Source organism: Anastrepha ludens, chromosome 5, assembly GCF_028408465.1.
Source record: "Anastrepha ludens isolate Willacy chromosome 5, idAnaLude1.1, whole genome shotgun sequence".
Classification (NCBI taxonomy): Eukaryota; Metazoa; Arthropoda; class Insecta; order Diptera; family Tephritidae; genus Anastrepha; species Anastrepha ludens.
In genome coordinates, this window is record NC_071501.1 from 125,653,708 (window position 1) to 125,678,497 (window position 24,790).

Here is a 24,790-nt window from a genome sequence, read left to right on the forward strand (position 1 = left end):
TTCGATAAGATAATTGGAAGTAAAGTATGCGATGCTTTGGGCGTCTACTTGTGTTTCTGCGTATATATAAATTTATCTTTTTTTAACACAGATTTTATACTTGTAACTTTGCAGGTAGCCTCGTTAAAAAATTAAATGTATGATTAGCGGACGTGACGAAATAAAAGTGGGTTTTCCTCGTTAAGAGTTTCCACTATTCTCAAGTTGTTTTATTTATATTTATACTTCAGTGTAGGTTTACAAGTGGCACATACAGATTCCAATCCGATGCATGGTCAAAATACATATTGTATATAATATATATGACACAAATCCATGGGAATAGTTAAGTTAAAAATATAAATAATTAAGTACCACTTATAAAATAACATAAAATTATTCTATGGCTTACAACGACCTTCTTCAATTTTTTACTACATTTTCAGAAAGGGGATAAACTTATGCCCTTTTTTCCCTTGCTTCCAAATTGCATCAATGGATTAAGTAGCATCCGAAATCAGTTGTCAAACTTTACTTAACCTTGTATAATTGAATCATGCTCATTTTCGATTGGCTGTCATATGATAGAAAATCATGTAGTGATGTCTCATATACGAGTAATTGGACCTTACATTCTCCCTGTATGCGCACAAAGCGTGAAATCTTCAAATATTTTCCCCCTAACTTCATCAAGTAAAGATGTTTTTGTTTGCAATATTTAAATTTTTTAGATGCCGCCAGCAGTGTGTGTTAGTCGATTCTAACATAACCTAAACGTCATAAACCAAGCTTAGACATATGGTAAACAAACGGCTTCGACGCATTAGTGATATTGTCTGATTTTGTGCCAAATAATCGTCATTTGCGGGAAGTGTTGAATTTATGGAGTTGCTGCTTTAAATGAAACAACGTGACGAGATTGGTTCCGTCGCTTCAAAGACGGTGATTTTAATGTTGACGACCGTCCGCGTGAAGGAAGGCCAAAAACCTTCGAAGACGCTGAATTGGAGGCATTGCTCAATGAGGATCCATGTCAAACGCAAGAAGAGCTTACTTCAGTATTAGGAGTTACCCGCCAATCCATTTCCAAGCGATTGCATGCTTTGGGACTGATTCAAAACCAAGGGATGTTGAACGACGTTTTTCGCCTGTGAACAACTGCTCCAGCGGCAAAAAAAAGAAGGGGTTTCTTTATCGAATCGTGACGGGTGATGAAAAATGGATTCATTACAACAATCCAAAGAAAAGAAAGTCATGGGGAGTGCCCGGTCATTCTTCTCCGTCATCGCCTCGGCCGAATATTCACGCTGCGAAGGTTATGCTATGTAATTGGTGGGACCGAGTTGGTGTTTTTTATAATGAACTGTTAAAATCAAGCGAAACCATCACTGGGAATCGGTATCGACTTCAATTGATGCGATTGAGCCGAGCACTGCTTCCAAATTGCATCAATGGATTAAGTAGCATCCGAAATCAGTTGTCAAACTTTACTTAACCTTGTATAATTGAATCATGCTCATTATCGATTGGCTGTCATATGATAGAAAATCATGCAGTGATGTCTTATATACGAGTAATTGGACCTTACATTCTCCCTGTATGCGCACAAAGCGTGAAATCTTCAAATATTTTCCCCCTAACTTCATCAAGTAAAGATGTTTGCACACTTCATAAAAATACTCAACTTCAGAATAAAGTGCACACACGAAGGTTTTTGTTTGCAATATTTAAATTTTTTAAGTCACCTTGCTGCACGCTTTGCAAAAGTAAATATTTGTCAATGTCAACGTAGCTAGACTTATTAGTTTGCTATGGATACTTGGACTTAGGAAAGTCTTAGAAAAGTTCCTGCTTAGTGGCAGAAAGGTAAAAGCTTTGTTATCACCAATTAATAGAATAACCTTCAAACAGCTGATTGCCTTCGATTTATGTAGACGGGAGACCTTTTTGTAGAATAACTTTACCATTTCCATGTGCATTGTTTATTAAGCACAAATACATACGATTATGTACGCGTCAGATGCACCAATAAACATATACATACAAATATCAATACGTTCAAGTGCACACACATACACACATACGCATGTGAAGCGCTTATAGACACAAGTAAAGGAATGCCGTTGAAAATGTCGAATTTTCTAGGTTAACCACCAATAATAACGGCGCAATGAAGCAAAACAAAACAAAGAACAGTCGAAATTTGAAGCAGCAATAAAGTATTCACTTTTGTAGATATATGTATGTATGTATGTGCATTAGCGTGGCAGTTATTTGACCTGTTTTTTTATATACAATATTTTTTCGCGGGCTACCCTCCAGTTTGGTTCCATTCTATATAAAAATGACCTCTGTGAAATTTGGTGCCAATCGGATAGGGGAAAGGTGTGCCCCCGAGCCTTTCAATATGCAAAATTTACCTCAAAATGACAAAAAATTTAAATTTCATTAAAAGTGTGTTTTTTATTTTACATGAGTATATATACAGCGTAAATAAGTAGTAAAAGAATTTAATTGGTAAAGTATTGTATATTAAGTTATATATATATAAATTGAAGAAGGAAAGTATTATCCATACAGTATTTAGCATATATAGTTCCATATGACGCTTACTTTATTGCAATTTAGTTTAATAACAACATAAAAAATAAACTAAAAAAAAGAAATAACTCATTGAAGAAAATAAAATAAAAATGAATTAAAAATCTTTATTTTTAGATATAGTTTGTTTATTGCTGTCTGGGAACTTCTGTCGATAGTCACTTACAACTTGGAGCACGTACTGCATTTGTCGCTCGTTTTTTGTATATAACTTATTAAAATCCTCTACTAGTTTAACACCTCTCTCCGCCGTATCATTTTTTACTTTAAGTTTATTAACTACTTTTAAATCTTCATGTTTGTGCCACCGGGCAGGATCTGTGCATAGGAATTCGTCATTTATGTTAAATCTTGCAAAGAATCGTTTTGTTTTGTTGGAGACAAATTGTTCAAGTCCTTGGTTTAATAATTCAGGAACTTGGCTTGTTTCCACGGTTATCCTTTTAATACTTTTTTCACATTCTGCATCAGTTTCACGATTCAACGCCTTTACCATTTTAATTTTTGATTGCCGTCTCATTTGGGTCAAAGAAGGCCAAGGCGATGGATTCAGGTGATAAATACCACAAATGATTTTTGATTTTTTGTAAAGCCACACGAGAGATGTCTCGTCAACTGTCCGGTATTTATAAATTTTGGAAAGAACACTGAAATCCAAAAATGGTGCTTTGGCTGCAGAAGGTGCACAAAACCACGCTTCGATATATATACTGATAAGGAAAATGCAAATATCACAAATTGCATTTTCCTCACGCGGTGATAATTTAAATTCATCGCGAAACATGAATATCTTAAAGCAATAAATAGCCTTAGCCATCCACCTTGCATGATGGATAGCTCCTGGAGCACGGAAGGATACTCCACGAGATGGTATTTCGCCAAGAAAAATAGCAGCCAATTGTAAAAATTCTCGATAATCCTCTCTCGGTTGTTGTTCTTGTAACGTGCTTCGTATAAAATCAAGAACTCGGGAAACATCGACCGGACCCAAATGTTTTCTGATCTTATTCACGATTCCGGTTTTAAAATTATTTACATTTATTTTAGGCTAAGCAGTTTGGAACTTTTTTAAGATTGGTACGGTTGGGCCGGTAGTTTTACCCATCTTCTCCTCGAAAACGGCTTTTAAAATGATTTCGTATATGTGATGGCAGCAAGGCAAATATAAGAGATCTTTTTCTAGAAAGCTTTCAATCAAAACACACGCACCATTAAAAGCGCCCGTATTAGAGGCAGTAGTGTCAAAAACCAATGCTTTTACGTAGTCCTGAGGCCCATTCCGCAAGGGTTTCGCAAACAGCTGTTGCCTGTTCTTTTCCACTCCCTGATTGCAATGCAGGTGCACCAAGAAGTTGATCAGCACCGCAATTTGAAAGAATAACAGGAAGTCGGTCTACTGTCTCTTTACCTGTTAGTGATGGCAGTAATTTACTATCCCAATGTATCGTAGCGGCAGGCAATTCCTTATCCTTAAAGATTCGGAAGCTTTCTTTTCGCGGAGTTTCTCACGAGAATTGTTAATAGACCACCTATAGATCGCAAAAGTCTCCACATCTTGACCAAGGGCTTCAATTGTAGCTATAAGAATATGAACTGCATTCCTGTCACTGATCTTGCACTTATCCAAAGCAGCAGCAAGCTTAGGAGTTATTATTATTTCTCGTCCTCTTTTTTGTTTTGCTGATACAGACAAATGTTTTGAACATTGCCGAATTTCCTCTGAAGCACGCGCTTCTAAATCTTCTCCGCTACTTGAACTCGACGTCATCAGTATATCAGATTGAGCTAGAAATAGTATTAACAATATAAGTACGATTTAGTTCGATATACATAAATATTCATGTTAAATAGGTAGCTAGAGAAGATGAAGATATGTAAATACTTACTCAATTGAAGAACTTCATTATTGCTTCGTTCTTTTCTTTTCTCCTCTCGTAATTTTCGCTCAGAAACTCGAGTCTCTTTCGCACTTAGCTGATAATCAATTCCATACATAAACCCCGGGCGTCCTTTCATCCGCTGATTGTTTAAGAACTGCTTATCTTCTTCAATGGATATGATATTCAATGCATTGGCGTGTGCAATATCGAAGAGATCCTCGAGTTTTTCAACGAGATCTTTTTATTTTTTCTTATGATCCATCGTCCTTCTTGTAGCATGCTTTTGAAGTTGTCGCCACTGCTGATAGAGACCTTCTAACTTTGGTATACAGTTCTTTAGTTGTTGCGTCGGAATTCGGGCTTTCTCCCAGTATATCATCACTTCCCGCACAGCTAGTGAAGCACTGCCTCGTATTGTTAACTTACGCACCCGTAAATTGAAAAAAAAAACTTGTAACGTTTGTTTTACAGATGAAAGTTTGTTTCCAAAAATTTCATTTGAATAATACCCGAGCAGATACACTTTTTCTCGTAATAGAGGTCGCGATATTGTACTACCGAATGTCTTCACTTCAAATGTTGTACGCAACTAATGATTTTTTTAAAAAACTTTAATACAAAACTTTTTTAGCCATAAAAATTTTAATTACCGTTGTTATTTCAGAAACGAAATGCTCGCCTACTTTATTTGATACTAGTACTAGTTTTTGATATTGATATTATCCAAGACACGATAGGTAGTCAAAAAGCAAGGGTCGAACGACTTGGTAGATTCTGCATTGAATATATTTTTTTTAAACGCAATAATTTGAATTATCATTGTAATGTGATAAACTAAGTGCTCGGCTACTTTATTTACTACAAGTATTTATACTACGAATTTTCGGGTTTTTTGAAACTTTGAAGGCCCGGGGGCACACTTTCCACTTACCCGATTTACTTCAAACTTTTTTTCCACCATTTTTTTATGTAAAGGAACCAATCTGTCTTGCAAAATAACTGCCACCCTAATGTGCATATGTATGTCTAGGAACAAACAGTGATATACATACATTGATGGGTTGTCCTCATTTTGATGTAATTTATATTTAGGTGTTCGGTTGTTAGTAGCGACGTGTTTGGCCGATTTTGGGTGGTATTAAAGGCAAAACAGTTTTGAGGTAGGTTGTTCTACTAAACGTCAAGAGGTAAACGTAATTATGTTCGTATGTAGGTATATTTAGATAATCAATCGATTTTATAAAATAATCACTTTTGAATTTTTCAGCCACAGTGGATCTTTAAGAAATTTTGTATAGGTAATAAACGGCGAATGGTGGCCGCCGTAGCCGAATGGGTTGGTGCGAGATTACCATTCGGAATTCACAGGGAGAACGTTGGTTCGAATCTCGGTGAAACACCAAAATTAAGAAAAACATTTTTCTAATAGCGGTCACCCCTCGGCAGGCAATGGAAAACCTCCGAGTGTATTTCTGCCATGAAGAAGCTTCTCATAAAAATATCTGCCGTTCGAAGTCGGCTTGAAACTGTAGGTCCCTCCATTTGTGGAACAACATCAAGACGCACACCACAAATAGGAGGAGAGCTCGGCCAAACACCCAAAGAGGGTGTAGGTATGTGCCAATTATATATATATATATATAATAGGCGGCGAATAGGAGCAAAAAGTCGCGAAGTTATGAGTACCGGGTTTCTATACCTGCTAGACTTTAAGGCGTTTTCCTGAAATTTATTATTTTTGAAGTCCGTGCATACAATAACTTAAAATCTATTTTTGCCGAAAATCTCTTTTTTCACTTCTAAATACTACCAAATTGCAAACCGAGTGTGACCTCTGTGTGGTATTTGACTCTCAATTCGAAAGTTTTTATATAATCTTCTCGAAGCTGCATGCCATATTACTAGGCTTGAACGTGTTCAAAAAGTTCTTGTCCGTTATGCTTTGCGTTCTTTGCATTTGACTGATCCTTTTTAACACACTTTTATTAGGTCGGGTTATATGAATAGAATTATAACAAAAATTAAGATACAAATAGAATAATTCAAATTAGAGTTAAAAGCGTGGGATGCATTTTGCTTCACTTTCATAACCTTCTGTACATAGGTAGTTGCCAATAGCATGATTGTAATATTTACTATATCAAGCATCCCACGCTTTTAACTCTAATTTGAATTATTCTATTTGTATCTTAATTTTTGTTATAATTCTGTTCTGAGGTAGTTGACTATGACTGATCGTTCGATTTGCTATTACTTCATTATAGGTCTCTTTGTCATTAAAATTTATTTTATACTTTTTAGTTCGATTGGCAATAAAAGCGTGTTTTTTACAATCGTTTTTTTAAACTATTTTTTATTAATCCTAGTTGGTGCTTGCTCATGAATCTAAAAACACTAGATATTATAAAGACCATTCCCTCCCTCACTTTCGTTTTCGGTTTGATAAGTGGGGCGATAGACTCCCATATCGCTGCTCGAGAAAACTAATTTCAATATTCCTAAGCGAAGCTTACGAAATCGTGATATTTTCTGGTAGGGGATGATTAAAACTATTTTTAACTAATATGTTTCACATAAATGTATGCAATGTGATAAGTAACTTTTTGCAAGCCTTCTTCAACTTATTGGTGAATTAAAATTTAGTCTTTTCTTTTGTGATGATACTGACTCATAATATGCAGTCAGATAAAAGTAAGTCAAAAAATATTGAAGCCGGAAAAGTAGGGCACACCCTATTATTACCGGTACATAATTTTCATTTTTGAAACCGTTGCTCAGATATTAATAGGTGCTTTGGCACCCATTTAAAACGAAATGAAGAAAATAATAATGGATCTACTGGAAACAAACGGAAGTCATGCGTCGAGCCAATTGGCGTTACTAATATTGTGCAGCATTAGCATTCGTTACGGGACTAATGAGAAGGAAATGTTTCATGGGATGGGCTACTCTGCAAGGCAATGTCCAGGAAGTAGGTTGGGAGAAAAGCAATCGACGCTGTATAGTGCGGTTTTGCGCAGGTAAGTTCATGCGAGTATAAACAAACTACAGAAACATATGCACACACGTGGCTTTGCAGAGTAGTCCGTTAGCGCAATTAACAGCTAAGAAAACCACAGTAAGTTTTTACTCTATGCCATAACTTGCCAGTCGGATGCTTCTTTAGTACAGCAGGATTTAAACCACCTTGTCGTTTGGAGTGTCAAAAATAAGCTTCCACTTAATACAAAGAAATGTTTTCATGTCACCTTTTCAAAAACTTTTAATGTTATTCCTTCCTCTTATACTTTATCAAATGTGGTGCTTTCTAAAGTTAAAGAGTTTTCTCTTCAAGGCGTGACATTTGACTTTGGTTTTATATTCGTCAGTCATGTTGGTCAGATATTGCTAATTTGGCATTTCAGAGGCGCTATGCGAGAAATTTTAAAGACCTCTATACTAGAATTTTTATTTTTATTTTTTACACAAATCATATCAAGTCCTATCTGTTACTTATTTCTCATAGAAGAAAAAAGAAACATTTGAATGTCTGTTTTACTTACTTCTTATTTATTTTTCAAAAATATTAAGACTTATTAATAGGTGATCTACTTACAGTGCCAAGCATTGACTGCTATGGCCGAATAGTTCAACGACAAAATACATAAAAAAGCAGACTTATGCGCTGTTACAAAAAAATGTGTGTACTTAGAGCGATTGCTGCGATTGAAGAACTCGATTGACCCAGCTTCGATAGCCGGGACATGTTTCAAGTGATAAAAAAAGTATTTTCTGATAGCCGTTAACCATCATCAGGCCATGGTAAACCTGTGACGGTATTTCTGCTAAGAAAAAGCTTCTCTCCCCAAATTGAGGGCGAAGTTAGGCGTATGTATGTATGTATGGGCACTAGGTCCGGTAAATTCTCAGTTCTTAAATAATATTAGGTGCGCAACTAAGCTCAATAGATGCCGCCAGCAGTGTGTGTTAGTCGATTCTAACATAACCTAAACGTCATAAACCAAGCTTAGACATATGGTAAACAAACGGCTTCGACGCATTAGTGATATTGTCTGATTTTGTGCCAAATAATCGTCATTTGCGGGAAGTGTTGATTTTCCTCTTTCATTCGAAAAAACGGCGGCTGAAGCGCATCGAGAGCTACAAAAAATTTATGGAGTTGCTGCTTTAAATGAAACAACGTGACGAGATTGGTTCCGTCGCTTCAAAGACGGTGATTTTAATGTTGACGACCGTCCGCGTGAAGGAAGGCCAAAAACCTTCGAAGACGCTGAATTGGAGGCATTGCTCAATGAGGATCCATGTCAAACGCAAGAAGAGCTTACTTCAGTATTAGGAGTTACCCGCCAATCCATTTCCAAGCGATTGCATGCTTTGGGACTGATTCAAAACCAAGGGATGTTGAACGACGTTTTTCGCCTGTGAACAACTGCTCCAGCGGCAAAAAAAAGAAGGGGTTTCTTCATCGAATCGTGACGGGTGATGAAAAATGGATTCATTACAACAATCCAAAGAAAAGAAAGTCATGGGGAGTGCCCGGTCATTCTTCTCCGTCATCGCCTCGGCCGAATATTCATGCTGCGAAGGTTATGCTATGTAATTGGTGGGACCGAGTTGGTGTTTTTTATAATGAACTGTTAAAATCAAGCGAAACCATCACTGGGAATCGGTATCGACTTCAATTGATGCGATTGAGCCGAGCACTGCACGAGAAGCGGCCGCAATACGCGGAGAGGCATGAAAGTGATTCTACAGCATGATAATGCTCGGCCTCACGTTGCCAAACCCGTTAAAACCTACCTGGAAACACTGAACTGGGAAATCCTACCCCACCCGCCATATTCTCCAGATATTGCACCGTTCGATTATCACCTGTTCCGATCGATGGCACATGGTCTAGCTGACCAGCAGTTCCGTTCATATGAACACATAAAAAATGGCTTTATCCGTGGATAGCCTCAAAAGATGAACAGTTTTACCGCGACGGTATACGAGATCTACCAGAAAGATGGAAAAAGTAGTAGCCAGCGATGGGCAATACTTTCAATTTTCACTTGTAACCATTTTTTCGGAATAAAGTTGTATTTTCATCAAAACAACAGCGAGAATTTAATTGTGCACCTAATATAACCGACATTGTTTCGACGATTGAAGTATGTACTGACAGTATTTAACAAAAATGGCCTTATTTTCAATTTTAGTTATTAATCTGTAATCAAATTTTTTTCTTTTATATTTTGTTTTTGGAAAATGTATGTATGTAGGTGGTTTTTGGGTATGAGAAATAAAGCACGTAGTTGTGTGCATATAAATGTATATGTGTAGATATGTATATATGTAAGTACAAAGATAGTAGGACACCACTAATATAAAATGTTGCTCATACGCCCGGCGGCACACACCGAAGCAGACCAAATAAAATTTTTAAAATTTTAAATGGCCAAAATACAATACCAAGTCGTGCGTGTCAGTTCAATACTGCATATGAATCTATTTGTATGTATAAAATCTATGTATGCATATATGTATGTATGTATGTATGCAAAGTTTAAGAAAATAGTAGAAATGACTCGTTTTAAAAAACTATACAACATTTACCGCCTACACAATTCAATGACGGTTTAAGACTTGTTTCTGTGTCATCGAAGATTACGTTTCACTATGAATCAGGTTTCTAAATGCCTATACATACGTGTACACACCTACAGACATGTCTACATTCGCTTGTTCTTGGCTAAATATGGATTTGCGCTAATTTTAAAGCACACGAAAATATTATATATAGAATTCAATGAAAAACTCGTATTTATACAAAATTGAAAAGATGTCAGACAAAATCATTAAAGTGAGTGGGATTCGCCAGAAGTGACAGTTGAAGAAAGTTTTATTCTAGAATTGTTGTAGAGATTACGTACACATTTATGTGGAAATATGTTTGTGTACAAAAAATAAAAGTATACAAATATACAAATTTACATATGCTAATATGCAAATCAGAGAGAAAGCTGTTGAACGTTGCGAATCAAATACATATTCGAAATTTGAAAATAGTCGAGACAAGGCTTCGCGTTTCAGTTGGCTACCAAACTCAATATATTAGGTAGTTTGGTAGGTAGAAGTGGCAGTCGGTCTTTAAACTAACTCACTTAGACCGATGCCGAGCCAATGTGATGCCACAGCAGCAGTTTACTTCCCGTTAAACCATTTTATTTTAAGCACAAACCCATTGATCTGGCTGACACTTAAATGCCTAAGGTCATCAGTATCATTCAAAAACGAAAAGCGAAAGTACAGAGCAGATGTCTGACAGACTCTCCTCCTCGTCATTCTTGCTGCTTTTGCAATACATGCCAGACTATCAACCCATCTCGTGTTAGCTGAGGTAGCAAAGCTACTTCTACTACGCAGTTTGTAGGTTGAGAGGTGTATACCTACAATCTCCATACTAAGAGGGAGGCGAGTGGTTGTGTCCTCTCTCACTAATTTGTCTGGCTTACAATCCCGTGGTATGTCACTTTGCCCAGACAATATTCCGCATATTCACAATATTCCGCCATCTCCTTAAGAGACGTCCGGCATTTGCGAGCAGTGATAGAATTAGTGACAACTGCACCAAGAGATTTAATCGCCACTGAAGTCTGAGAATAAATTTAGACTTCTCCAAATGTATGAAATGCGTTACAGTGATTAGGATGACGAGCCGAAACATTTGCTTTTGGCCAAAGCCAACTGGGCCATGTAAAATTTGCTTTTTGAATCGGCTATAAAAAAAAACTAATCAATATTTTTTCAAACTTTTTTTTTTATTTTGAAGATTGAACATTGCCATTAATGAATGAAAAATAATATCGGTCAAATGACTGCCACGACTGGCTTTACAGTAGACCATTCGATCAACCCAATTTTTAAGCACATTTTCGATTGTTTGGGCTCCAATTTCATAAATGGCAACATCGATTTCGTGTTTTAAAGCATCAATCGTCTCTGGATGGTTCGCATAGCATTTGCCCTTAACGGCTCCCCACAAAAAATAGTCCAACGGGCTTAAATCACAGCTCCGAGGCGGCCAATTGATATCGGAATTTCGGCTGATTATTCGGTTTTCAAAAACGGTAGCCAAAAGTTCGAGTGTAACTTTGGCAGTGTGACAAGTTGCACCGTCCGGTTGAAACCAAATTTCGTCCATGTCATCCTCTTCAATTTGTGGAAATAACTCGTTGAGCATGTCACAGTAACGCTCACCATTTACTGTAACCGCGGCTCCTCGTTCATTTTCGAAAAAAAATGGCCCGATGATACCGCCAGACCTAAAACCGCACCAAACAGTGACTCGTTGTGGATGCATTTGCTTCTCTACAGTAACGTGTGGATTTTCTCAGTCCCAAATCCGACAGTTTTGGTTATTGACGTAGCCACCGATGTGAAAGTCAGAAAAGAAGAAGAAGACTCACCACTTTGGTAATAGGTTTTCAATATTTCCCAATTTTGTTCAAGCGTATAGCGTCCCATTTCGTAAATGTCAAACCTTTAAGTAAATTATGAACACATTTGACATGTCATTTGAGTTACCATTCTCGAAAAAATAGGTGGTTCAAAAAGCAAACGCTATATGTCCCACCCTGTACTAAGCCTATAACAAATCGGTTTCAGCATTAGTGGGCAAATGTTTTAGCATGACTTCATATTAGCTCATGCAAATTACAAGAATAATAGGATTTTAATTTGTCAATTTAATTTCCATCTGTGAGATGCGGTTATTACCTCATGCCACCTATTCTAAGCGAAATCAAAAGAGTCAAAAAAAAAAAAATATATAATATACAATATATAAAAAAATTAAAAGAACAAAAGAGCAAAAGACCAAACAGCAATCAAAGTAGAATGCGAAATATCATGCAAATATAAAAGTAATAAATACAAATGACGTCAATTCTAAAATAACATGATTTTGACAAATTTGCCGCATGGTAGCATACATGCACATACACATACATGTATGTATTTGTATACAACTGATTTTATTTTAAATTTTTCGCAACAGTAACGAAAAGTTTGTGTGTTTATAATTGGCCGAATATCAGTATTACAGGTAATTTCGACAACAGCATATAATTATAGTATTTTTAGATTGTAATTCATGCTTATTTTAATACGAGGTTATCTTCCAGTAGTAACTGTGGAACGCCTTCTGGCGTACCTATTGAAGGCGATTGATGTGCGAAAAATTAAATCTTTATTGTGGTTGAAATAGAGAGATACATCTTTTGGCCAAACTCAGTTCAAAGTTTCAGGAGAAAGTTGATGAAAGTGGACCGAAAACATTGATTTGCTATTACAAGTTTTGGATAAGAAAAATAAGCAGACATTATGGGAAAGCAGACTTACAGGTTAACTTATATAGAAATAATTAGATCATAATAACGGTAACAGTTATTTAAATGATAATATTGATAATTATCAAATAATGTGAATTTTGAACGTCAGATGTGACCTTAGCACATCTTCGTGTTCACGAATTAGAAGGCATGCTCTGATGTTTTGAAATGCAAAAAGTTTAATTGTAAACGGAAACTGCTAAAGATAAAAACAAAAAAAGTAATATATATATGCATATGGTCGTAAATTCTTCATTATTACTATTTTATTATAATCTTTGTAAGACTCTAATCAAAAGAAAATAAAGAGTATATCTAATTCTATCTATCTATGGTTAAAAATACCCACCTCAAAGAGTTCAAGTTTGAAGCTACAAGGAGCCACAAACAATTTTACAAATGATCAAGTTTTCGTGTTCATGCATCCAAATAACTTGTAAGTAGGGGAAAGTGGGAGAGCAAAATAACATTTCATCTTAAGGGGAAATAGCAAGTGTTTTTACTGGATACATTTTTACTTGTAAGAATTTGCAAGTGAGAAAAACAGCTGATTGCAAAGTAAAAATAAACACGAGTTAAAATTTACGAATTGAGTCAAAGTTCTAAATAAAAATGGTGATTATAAGGAAAACGTAAGTAAATATATTTTACATAAAATTTATAAAGTTTATTTGTATTCATAGACTAAATAGGAATCGGCCAATGATATAGAAATATGTACTTTTTAACCACAGCCCCGAGTCACCGTTGCTGCAGTTTCCGTAATACAAATCGAAAAAATTTAAGGCATATTTTGTGCTTTATGCTAGTACTTCTTGGTTATTAACTGATTTGGCAATATATTCATATAGACGGGAGCAATGAAAGTATGAAGAAAGCCTTGATTGCCACAACACACAATTGCTAATGGAATGTTCTGCATCTGACATCGTTGATGAAATGCAACAAATTATTGTGGACGAAATAAAATCATGCGATGCTAAGCTTGTTATTTTGCATTTTATTTGCTTTATATTTTTTTAAATTTAATACGAGGTGGCTCAACTAAAATTTTTTTACTTTTTGTGATTTTTTCCCACCAACAATTTAAACAGCTGCTCATAAAACTTGCAAATTTGCAAATATTGCACAAAAACTAGAAAGCGTTCAAGAACATTTTTTGATATTTTTCTCTTTGAGAGCAAATTCTCGATATTTAAGTTACTGACAAGTTACTGGATAGTTTTTACATGAACTGACCTATTATTTTAGTTTCTGTTATTTACTAATACCAAACTTGAGTATGCACCGTCCATTTGACCTCCGTTTTATAGGTGCCATGCTGCTAGAAAGTATTTTTACATTTCGCGTGGGGTAAATTTACGCTTCTCGGATCCTATCCCTACCCATGAAGCGCAATGCTTGTTGATGAGCCTAAAATCCTTGCAATACATGACAATAATCTTTTCTTTTATTTTTTATTTTCGACTTGATCAGTGATGCTGCTGACTGTCTCTTGCTTCTAGAGAGGATTTTCTTTAATATTCCGACCGGAGCTCTTCGTAGTTTCGAAATCTCTTTATGCTCGAAATGTTACTATTACTAGGGCTCTTATTGAGTTTAATGAAATCTCTAAATTCATTGATATTGATTTTTCATGCTCAAAAGATCGCCTATTGAATTTTTTGAATATTTATTATAAATAGTTTATCTGTATTTTTTTGAATACCTATTTTTTAATGCCGACGTAGCCGAATGGGTTCGAATCCCGGTGAAACACCAAAATTAAAGAAAACATTTTTCTAATAGCGGTCGCTCCTCGGCAGGCATTGGTAAACCTCCGAGTGTATTTCTGTCATGAAAAGGCTCCTCATAAAAATATAATATCTGCCGTTCGGAGTCGGCTTAAAACTGTAGGTCCCTCTATTTGTGGAATAACATCAAGACGCACACCATAAACAGAAGGAGGAGCTCGGCCAAACACCCAAAAAGGGTGTACGCGCCAATTATATATATATATATTTTATTTAATGCCTAAAAATATGTCTACTTATCCTATATGAACTTATTATATTCGTTGGTCTAATAAATAACTACGCTTTCAAAGGATTTAGAGAAAATATTTCGTCACTAATTTTTTAGTGGTAGTTAAAATGAGTGTTTTAATCACTAAGTATTCAGTTGCTCAGTGATTTAACTATCCGATTATTGCATTAATTATTTAGGCTATGCCCAACCCTGTTGTTATGTTGCCAAATAATATTATTTGAGATAACTCCAAGCTGGGCTAACTTCTAATCTGGTGGATTCTGTTTGCTATAACAATCGAACGCTGACTATACGATACGTTAATCGGAAGATTTGCTAGCAATTCATAAGTGTTGTCTGCGCTCAGAGGTTGACCATGGAGAGTTTGACGATTATCACCCCAGAACCGGCAGCGCATCTTTTAGTTATGACCAGGAGCATTGTGTCGAACCAAAAACGGACAATGTTTAACAGAAGGAATATTGTTTCCGAATGTTTGGTAAATTCTTTGCTAGTGCGGGTACTTCTGTAACTGCTTTCATACTCATACATATACGAGTATGTATGTATGTGTATACGTATAGATTTGTACCTAAAATTTTCACGCAAATCTCACGGAAGCAAATGCTGCAAAGTGTCGTTGACGTTTTGCCCCAGCAATTGGTTGCTTGCCAATTGGACTAGGTCTCGCAAACGGTAGCACATAAATAGATGCGGTTACTTAAATACGCATGTACACATGCATATGTGCATGCATACATATATACGTACGCACAAAACACTACAAATGTGGAGTTAAAAGTTTAATTGAATTTTTGTTGATCAACTGATTGCGTTGGAGGTGCGGAAATTGCATTTTACACACACGCATGCATAGTCGCATACAAACGTATATATACTTACAAATATATCTACATATATGTAGAGCTTCCTACTTATTAGGAAATACAAACACTTTTTGTTTGTCTCAATTAAAAAGGTTTAATTCCAATCAAACTCTTAGCCGCCCATTCCAATTCGTGCGCAAGATTGGCATCTTTCTTGTGGTAACGTGAGCTCATAAGCGGGAAATGGTAAATGAGATTAGCTGTGAAATCTATAGACCGGTTTCTTATGCTGATGTCATACATTTGTTTTGTTTTCATTACATACACGCAAATAATTGTATGCATGTATGTATGTACATCGGATGTGGCTGAAGCTGCTGCTATCGTTTAAAATTACATACATACATACAATACATATATACATATACAGTAGGTTCTGTTTTTATGCGGTAGATACGTTCCGCAAGAAACAGCATAAAAAAAGCTACTAGTTCTATAGTAAAACTATAGATACGTTTCAAAAGTGCTAAAACCGCATAAATCTGAAATAATGTAATAAAATCGCATAGAAAAGGGCACTAGTCCCATATTATAACTATAGATACGTTCCATAGACCGCATGAATCTGAAATAATTAAATAAAATCGCATAAACAAAATATTGTATTTTTGAAAATTATATCTTTATTTAAGAAACGTCAGAATCGAAAAATAAATTTAAGTCAGAAATAGAATCAGACAATACCCACATGTTGCGAGTTCGTTTAGGATTTGGCGTAAAATCACTTTCGTCACTTGAGGAAATGTACACGTCTGATCTAGATAGTTATGCAGGCGGTTCCATACTTGTAGGATTAGCATTTCCGATGTAATCTGTGATGAGTTTTTGCTTAGCTGGTTTAGAATCTTGTTTATATGTACAATCCCCGATAGGTCGACATGCATTTTGTAATTTAAAAAAAAACCGCACTATTTCAAAACCGCATAAAAACAGAACCTACTGTATATACAAGTATATACATACATGTGTGTACATTTACATATAACAGCGCCCCAATGAAGTGCTACAGAATGCATGCAAATAGTTATATTTATACACACACACATGCATACGCACGTACATGCATACGCATATGCATTTATTAAACATTAGAAAACCACATCAAGAACAAAAATTTCGCATATTAACTATCACATACGAATACATTTACACAAATGTGTATATATTATTTGAAATTAATTTATTAAACTTTAACTTACAAAAACTTGGGTTCGGCTATCACCGATAACCAAAACCATAAGTAAATAAAGGGGCTAAGGCAGACGTGCCTAACCGGCCAGAGTTTAACAAAGATTTTCAGGACTAACTACACAATTTTTTTGTTTATGTTAATGTAAATATTTTATTGTTATGAAGCCTTTCTATAAGTCATATTAATAATTTTTTATTTTAAAATATGCTGCCCGCCATAAATGGCAAGAGCTGTGTCATTATTTGTAGGACAGATTGTCACAACATCAATAAATCTCCCAAAAAGTTAATTATTTTAATGAGAGATTTACATATTTGGACATTTCCGTCGCCATTCAATTAGCATTCAGAGAGACTCATACCTTAAAGAGTGAAAAACGCTTTATATTCTGGATGTGCAAATTTAAACTATTACAAAAACAACACGGCAAAAATGCAGCGCGATCGATAGATGAATGAATGCAACCGGCTGATATCGCCCATCCCACCTCATTTCGCACAGCAGTCAGTCAATGAACCGCAAACGCAGTGCAACAACAAACAAACCACGTTAACACACAAACATAGAATTAGCAAGATATTTAGTTGCACACGAAATGCATTGCACCATCCAGCGAAATAACCACCCACCGTCAGCGTCTCAAGGACTGCCTGAAACATAGTGCCGCCCACTTTTCCGTTACAGCGCATTTTCCATTTAATTGTTAGTAATATGAATTGTTAGTGCATGCAACGTATGTATGTATGTACCTTCGTTGCTTCTCCGCAGAAACCCCGTTTGCCGTTGATTAGTAGAGTTACTTAAAACCGTTCGTTGTCCTTGCACTTCAGCGCCTGGCTAAATATTTTCCAAATTATTAAATTGGCAAGCCTCGCATAGAATTTTTTATGTTCCGCAGAATTCGTTTATAAAATGCTTTTCTGCGCGCACTTAGAAGAACTCAGATTTTCACGTTGGTGCCAGAAAAGGATTCACTATTCGAAGGGAGTGGGAGTCGTTTATTTGTTTGTAAATATGAGTAGGTGAGTATGTGTTGGTATTTACAAAACAACAAACTTTGTCGCTTGTACGGGTTCCCTTGAACCAATTATTTATTGAGGTAAAATAGGTTCTAGATTATTTAGTTATGTACGCACAGTCGTTTATAATTTAATTATTTATTTTTATTTTGTTCTTTTCAGCGCCTGGAAGATTGTTATAATTGATTGGGAATTGAGGCGAAGTTGAAGTGGAACACGGTTTTCGGCAAACTTTTCGATTAGGCGGTTGAGCTACAACTGACACGTTTAATGCTAGCGTTTCTGGCTTTCGTCTAACTTCCGAGCAAGCTTATGCTAGTGAGCAGTGAGTGTAGTTGTTTCGGTTGCCAGAGCTTGCAGAAAAGCTCTGCGATAAATTGACAAGGTGCTGTGTCAAATCTAAATTGTGATGTTATTTACGACTTGCTTCTACCTGCATTAACGTATGTTTGTATTGGTGCGTGCGTGTTTTCAAATGAACCTGAACCGTAAAGTAATGACTATTTATATTCATAAAAATGTAATGCTTACCACTCATAAAAGTAATAATATTACGAATAATAACAACAAACATAATGGTGTTGTTAGTATTAATCTTCTGTGAGGCGCAGTGTCTTTTGCAACAATAATAGGCGCGGGGCATCAGATTGATATTAATAAAGATACATTTTTTTTGAGAAAAAGTAGTACCTAGTAATTAAGAAAAATATTATTCTATAAATAAAGTAAAGCAATATTCAAAACTATTTAAATGCCAAAGAACTACTGATCCATCAATACAGTTCTCAGATCGAGCTACCTCAATTTCGCGCCTCTTAGAAGAGGACTTGAAGAATTTAATCGGCCTAGGTCTCTGTGTAAGTCACTTATTGTGTCGAATTATTTATCAAATAAACTATCTGTTTAATTTAGTTGTTAAGCTATTATTAAGTAATCCCGCAGATCTGGTCAGTCAGGTTGTTACCAATGACTTAAATAAAGAAATAAATAAATACAAAAAACTCGTCGCTTGTATCAACCAAGTCAGCTGCACCCAATGGATTATTATTATATTATCACCCACGCCACTAGTTCTCTATTTTTTCTGTATATTTCCTGTGTATATTTGCATTACTTGGGGCGCTAATTTCAATAAAGAAGTTGGTTTTATTGGTTTTGTTAATAAGTGTTATATCTGGTCTATTGTAAATTTGGTTTTACCTGTATGTATTGCCATGTCCCAGCATAGTGTATATATTTCATTTTCCATTATATTGCATTATTATTAATATATTATTATTATTATAGTGGACGATACAAACTCTTAATTTCGGAAATCTAAATTGTTCAGAAAGTTTAAGTAATTTTGCCTTGCATACAACTTCTTAAATCCTTTCTTTTGTTTCCATAAAATGTTGTTGTCACCTCTGGTGAGGCAATAAGTAATTTGATTAATAAAAACCAAAATTAGAAGAAAGAGGAATATTGAAGCGATAAAGAGGGCTAATAAAATAAATAAAACATTAATAAATTACCTTACCATTACCTAAAAAGTAAAGTCTATGGAATAACCTCGACCAGCAATAAAAGAAAATATCGTTCGCGTGGTTAATGGCATCCCGAGATTAATGGCAGAATAAAGAGGTACGCCTCGAATGGAGGCGTACGGACTCATATTTGTTTTACGTAAAAAAATTGATGATTGTATCCATTATCTTTCAAACTTTTCTGAAACAAATGCCAATGTTGGTAAGAGTGTGCAATGGAAACCCCGCTATTATAGACAAATACGTCACGGGATGGTACACCGGTACACTGGATGATACACTCTTTTATCACTTGTAGAAACACATAAATAGCACTTTGATTAAAAAGTTCGCGGAATATATTCAGAAATTTCAAAATACAAAAGTTTATTCCTCAAAAATGACATATATTATCGCCCTCAAAGCACTCCCTAACAACAGCAACACACTTATGTCAGCGTTTGGTCCAGCTCTCGAAACATTTCTGGAACTTCTGGAAATCTTTTTTCGGTATAGCTACCAGAGCCGTTTTCGATTTGCCTATTACTTCCTTTCGGCTGTTAAAAGAAGTTCCGCGTTCCTCGCATTGATTTTTTGACTCGATCAAACAAAAAAAATCGCAGGGAGCATTAGATCATATTCGTTTCGTTCTTGGTAAAAAATGCATGGTTTTTTTAGTCATTGTGCGATGGCGCCAAATGCACGAGTTGTTTTCTCACAAATCCTTCCTCTTTGGCGTCATTGCTTCACGTAAACGTATCATGACGCCAAAACAATAGTCCTGTCTGACCTTCGGGCAAAAACTTCTGATGTACAATATCGTTGTAGTCCATGAAAACCGTGAGCATCTCTTTCTTTTCTGACTGAAAACGACGTGAGTTTTTTGGCCTTAGTTCATTCGGAGCTTTCCGTTCACTCTCCTGATGTCTAGATTGCGTGTCATACTCATAAACCTACGAATGTTGGGTCGGTTTCAGCGTTGGAAATCAAGTCTTTGGCGATATCAACGCGGTTCCTTTTTCTGCATGAAATCCAGGTACTTTGGGACCGATTTTGCAAACCCAAATAATTAATTACAATGTCCTGAACGGATGCATAAGCAATGTTCACGATCTGTGCCACCTCTCTGATGGTTAGTTTGCGGTTATTGATCAACTTTTCTATGTCGACGGCCAGCCATTATGCAGGCCGTACATCATTCTCGAGGAACTCTCGATCTCTTCTGAAACGTTCATGCCGCTCGTAAACTGTTTGATTCTTTAGAGTATCATTACCGAAACAGTTCCCCAACATTTCTAAGGGTTTCGCACCATTTTATTCATTTTTAACGCAAAATTTTCAACTTTTAAATTTAAAAAGAAATTTAAGTAAATAAATTTTTAAACAAAATTTACAAACTCTTTGTTGCAAATTGGAATCTATTTTTGAAACTGTAAAAATCGAAAACATGTGCCGATGTAGATTCATTCAAGACGGCGTAACTTTTACAAATGGTAAGCAATGGCGATAATTTTGTGGGTAGAAATGTTAATGCCAGATGTGGACTTAGAGCGTCCATTAGTGGTTTTTCCGGGAACTTTTTGATCAAGGTGGTAATACGCATATTGTTTTTATAAATATTGCCCGAGGGATGCCCGATTTACAACTACGCATGGATCCACGAATAGGCTGTTTTAAATCAAATGCGATTTTTTTCCCGAGTAGTTTATTTTGTTTAAAAAAAATGAAAAATTCGCACACTCATACACAGTCAATTTAAAAGAATTTGTCTCAACCAGTTTCTGAATTATATTCCTATCTGCGTAATTTTAGTAATTCAATTAAGAAAGCTTTCAATCGAGCATTTATTCCCATACGTACATATTTACTTATTGTGGTGCCTGCATACACCTGAACGATTGTTGCGTGTCTTAATTGAAGTGACAATTGTAATTGAATAGGAAGAATTATATATACATACATACATACCTACATATGATCCATAAAAGGAAAATTTTAGTTAAAGTTTCGAACGTTCGCCAAAATTCGATCTAGACGAAGTATGGTTTTGCTCAAAATCAAGGAAAGAAAACGCTTTAAAAGGCTTATTAATTGTCACAAACGCGCTGTTTTACTTTTTTTTTGGTTTTTAACCCTCCAACTCCCAAAAAAATTTAAGGAATTCAGTATTTAACGAAGTCCACAAATAATAATATATATTAATCCAAAGTGATTTCATGCAATAAAAAAGAGCTCGCAAAAAGATTATGAAGCTATGATATTTAGAAGTACAAAAATAAAGTGAAAAATTTTAGACTCAAAATGATGAAAAAGTTCCCGGAACAACCGTCTGGTGACATTCTAAATCAACTGACTTAAGTTCTATTAATTTGTTTCTTTGTTAGGTAGCCACATTTGCGATGAATATTTCTAACAAAGTGGAGAGCTCCAAATGAATCAAGACCAAAGAAACCACCGTCGTTTTCAGCCAAAAAAACAAAGCGAAACTCACGGCTTTTATGGATTACAACGGTATTGTACATCACGAAGGTGTCTGCCAGAAGGTCAGACAGTTAATATGGACTATTATTTGGGCGTCATAAGACGTTTACCTAAAGCAATTCGCCGAAAAACCAAAAAAGAAAGGATTTGTGGGGAAAAAACTCGTGGATTTTGGACCATAATAACGCACCGCCACACTGTCTCATCATAATCCGTGAATTTTTACTCATTACGATACGAATACTACCCGACGGCCATCGAATTCAACAGATATGGCTTCCTGTGATTTTTTTCTGTTTGATCGAGTCAAAAAATTAGTACGAGGAACGTGGAACTTGTTTTAACAGCCGAAAGGAAGTAATAGGCAAATCGAAAACGGCTCTGGTGGCTATACCGAAAAAAGATTTCCAGAAGTTCCAGAAATGTTTCGGGAGCTGAATCAAAAGCTGGCATAAGTGCATTGCAGTTGATGGAGAGTACTTTGAAGGCGATAATATCACTTTTGAAAACTTGTATTCTGAGTTTTCTGAACATATTCTGGGAACTTTTTAATGAAGTTGATAAGCACATATTCTTTCTATCGATGGGCGAAATCTATGGAGATACTTCAATTACTACTAGTTTCATTTAATGCTTTAATAAAAAGTGCTCACGATCCGATTAACCATAAAATCTTGTTTTTCCAGCAGTGGTTGCCCAACAGTGCTTCGAAGTATAATTTATTCCTATTCCAAGTTTATCATTCCATTCGTTGGCAGTTTCATGCTTAATTTGGTTTTTGTAAATTCATCTAAAGCGCACTAACCGCCATACCGCGAATACCCCTAACCTAAATTTGTAGGTAGATATGTCAGTAAGCGTTTCAGATACAGTTGGTGTTGGCGGCTATGGTTCACCCAGACAACCTTAGCCCACACAATGTTCGCTTAAAATAGAGCTTCCCTGCCGGTGTGTGCTGCGTTATGGAAAAGAAAATACTTACAAACATACATACATACTTGTCATGAAGTGATTACGAGTACTCGCGATCAATTCCAAGCCCACATACAAGCCAATTACGTACCCACTCAAATGTAAGTAGAATAGAAATTCTAATTAAACCAAATTTATTAAAAATTGGTTGACATTTGTTTTGGTACTTGAATTCTGAAAAGTTGAAAAAAATTAACATTTGCGAACCATATTACACCACAATTGGATTTTTTTAAGAGTTTCGGATTCTATTTACTAATAAAAATAAATTGTTGTTCAGCCGAAGGTCTCCTCCTCGCCAGAGCTGCGAGTCGTATTGTTTTTAATTTATTACAATATAAAGGGTGGTTAAATTACAAGGACCGATGTTGAACCAAACTGAAACGTCAAGTTTTTTTCTGCATTTCATTCGACATTTTTCAATTTCAGACTAACTCAATTTGAACCATGGAAAGATACATAATCGAGCAACGCGTTAAAGTTATTCAGGATTATTATGAAAACGGGCGTTAAAATCAAAATGCATATCTCGCACTTCATCTTCAGTGATGAGGCACATTTTCACCTCAATGGATTCGTCAATAAGCAGAATTGTCGCATTTGGGCGAATGATAATCCAAGAGTGATTGCCGAAAAACCAATGCACCCACAGAGAGTGACAGTTTGTTGCGGTTTATGAGCCGGCGGCATCATTGAGCCGTATTTTTTCCAAAATGAGGCCGGTCAGGCAGTTACTGTGAATAGTGTTCGCTATCGTGAGATGATAGCGAACTTTTTATGGCTCGAATTGGAAGATATGTGGTTTCAACAGGACGGTGCCACTTGTTACACAGCTAACGAAACAATGGCTCTTTTGCGCGAAAAATTTGATGGCCGAATAATCTCACGTCGCGGCGATGTCAATTGGCCGCCAAGATTATGTGATTTGACACCGTTGGACTTCTTTCTTTGCGGTTATTTGAAAGAAAAGGTGTACGTCGATAAGCCAGCAACAATTCAAGAGCTAAAGGATAAGATAATTCGGTACATTAACGGCATAGAACCTCAATTATGCCTCAGCGTCATCGAAAATTTGGACCATCGGATGGAGGTGTGCCGCCGAGGCCACGGCGGCCATTTGCCCGATATTTTGTTCCATACGTAATTGAGCCATACCAGGATTATCATAATAAAGAGAAATCACAATAATTTCCTAAAAAAATTGTATTTTATTCAAAATCAACACCGGTTCTTGAAACTTAACCACCCTTTATAAATAAATATAAAAAAATATTATATAGGGTATACATTTTGGACTAATTATGGATTTCCTTTAAATCAAAAGCTTAATTTTCAGATTCTCACAAATCCAGCAGTTTGAATCGCAAGGGTCGCATTTTTAACGAACCGGCGTTAAATAATTTACATATAAAAAAAATCGTACATTCGTTACAAGAACTTTTGAGCAGAAGAAGTATTGCATGGCCGCATTTCTCGACATATCTCAAGCTTCGACCGCGCTTGGCATGACGGCTTACTCTGCAAAATAAAACTCACTCTACCCATTAATTATGAAAGGACTTGATAAAATAGCTCAATGGTGTTGAAAGACTCGCACATTAGAGCCAACGAGTCAAAATATGTTTAAGTTATTTTTACGCTCAAACGAAACCCTTGCCCACCCGTTAAACTTAATAATGAAATAATTCCCCAAAATAATGTTGCAAAATATCTCGGCAGCGAGCGTACATGGAACACGTATATTTTCACCAAACTCAAAGCCCTTTTTAGCTTTATTAAAACCAATATGAACCAAAAGGCTTTAATCACAGAAATAACTCTCCATCCCATCTCCTTTAACAGGCTGAAGAGGAGGTCAACATTGGACTTATTAAGCTAATAAGCAAACATTT

At 35.9% G+C, this 24,790-nt stretch overlaps 1 protein-coding gene across 1 annotated transcript in view; it reads right to left on the minus strand.

Moving 5' to 3' along the window:
* The window catches only part of LOC128865175 (uncharacterized), a 37,811-nt gene extending 19,582 nt beyond the window's left edge, over positions 1-18,229 (minus strand). The window contains exon 1 of the mRNA XM_054105247.1: positions 17,671-18,229. The gene's annotated coding sequence lies outside the window, so the exon portion shown is untranslated. The remainder of the gene's footprint in view (positions 1-17,670) is intronic.
* Between the last annotated feature and the right edge of the window lie 6,561 nt (positions 18,230-24,790).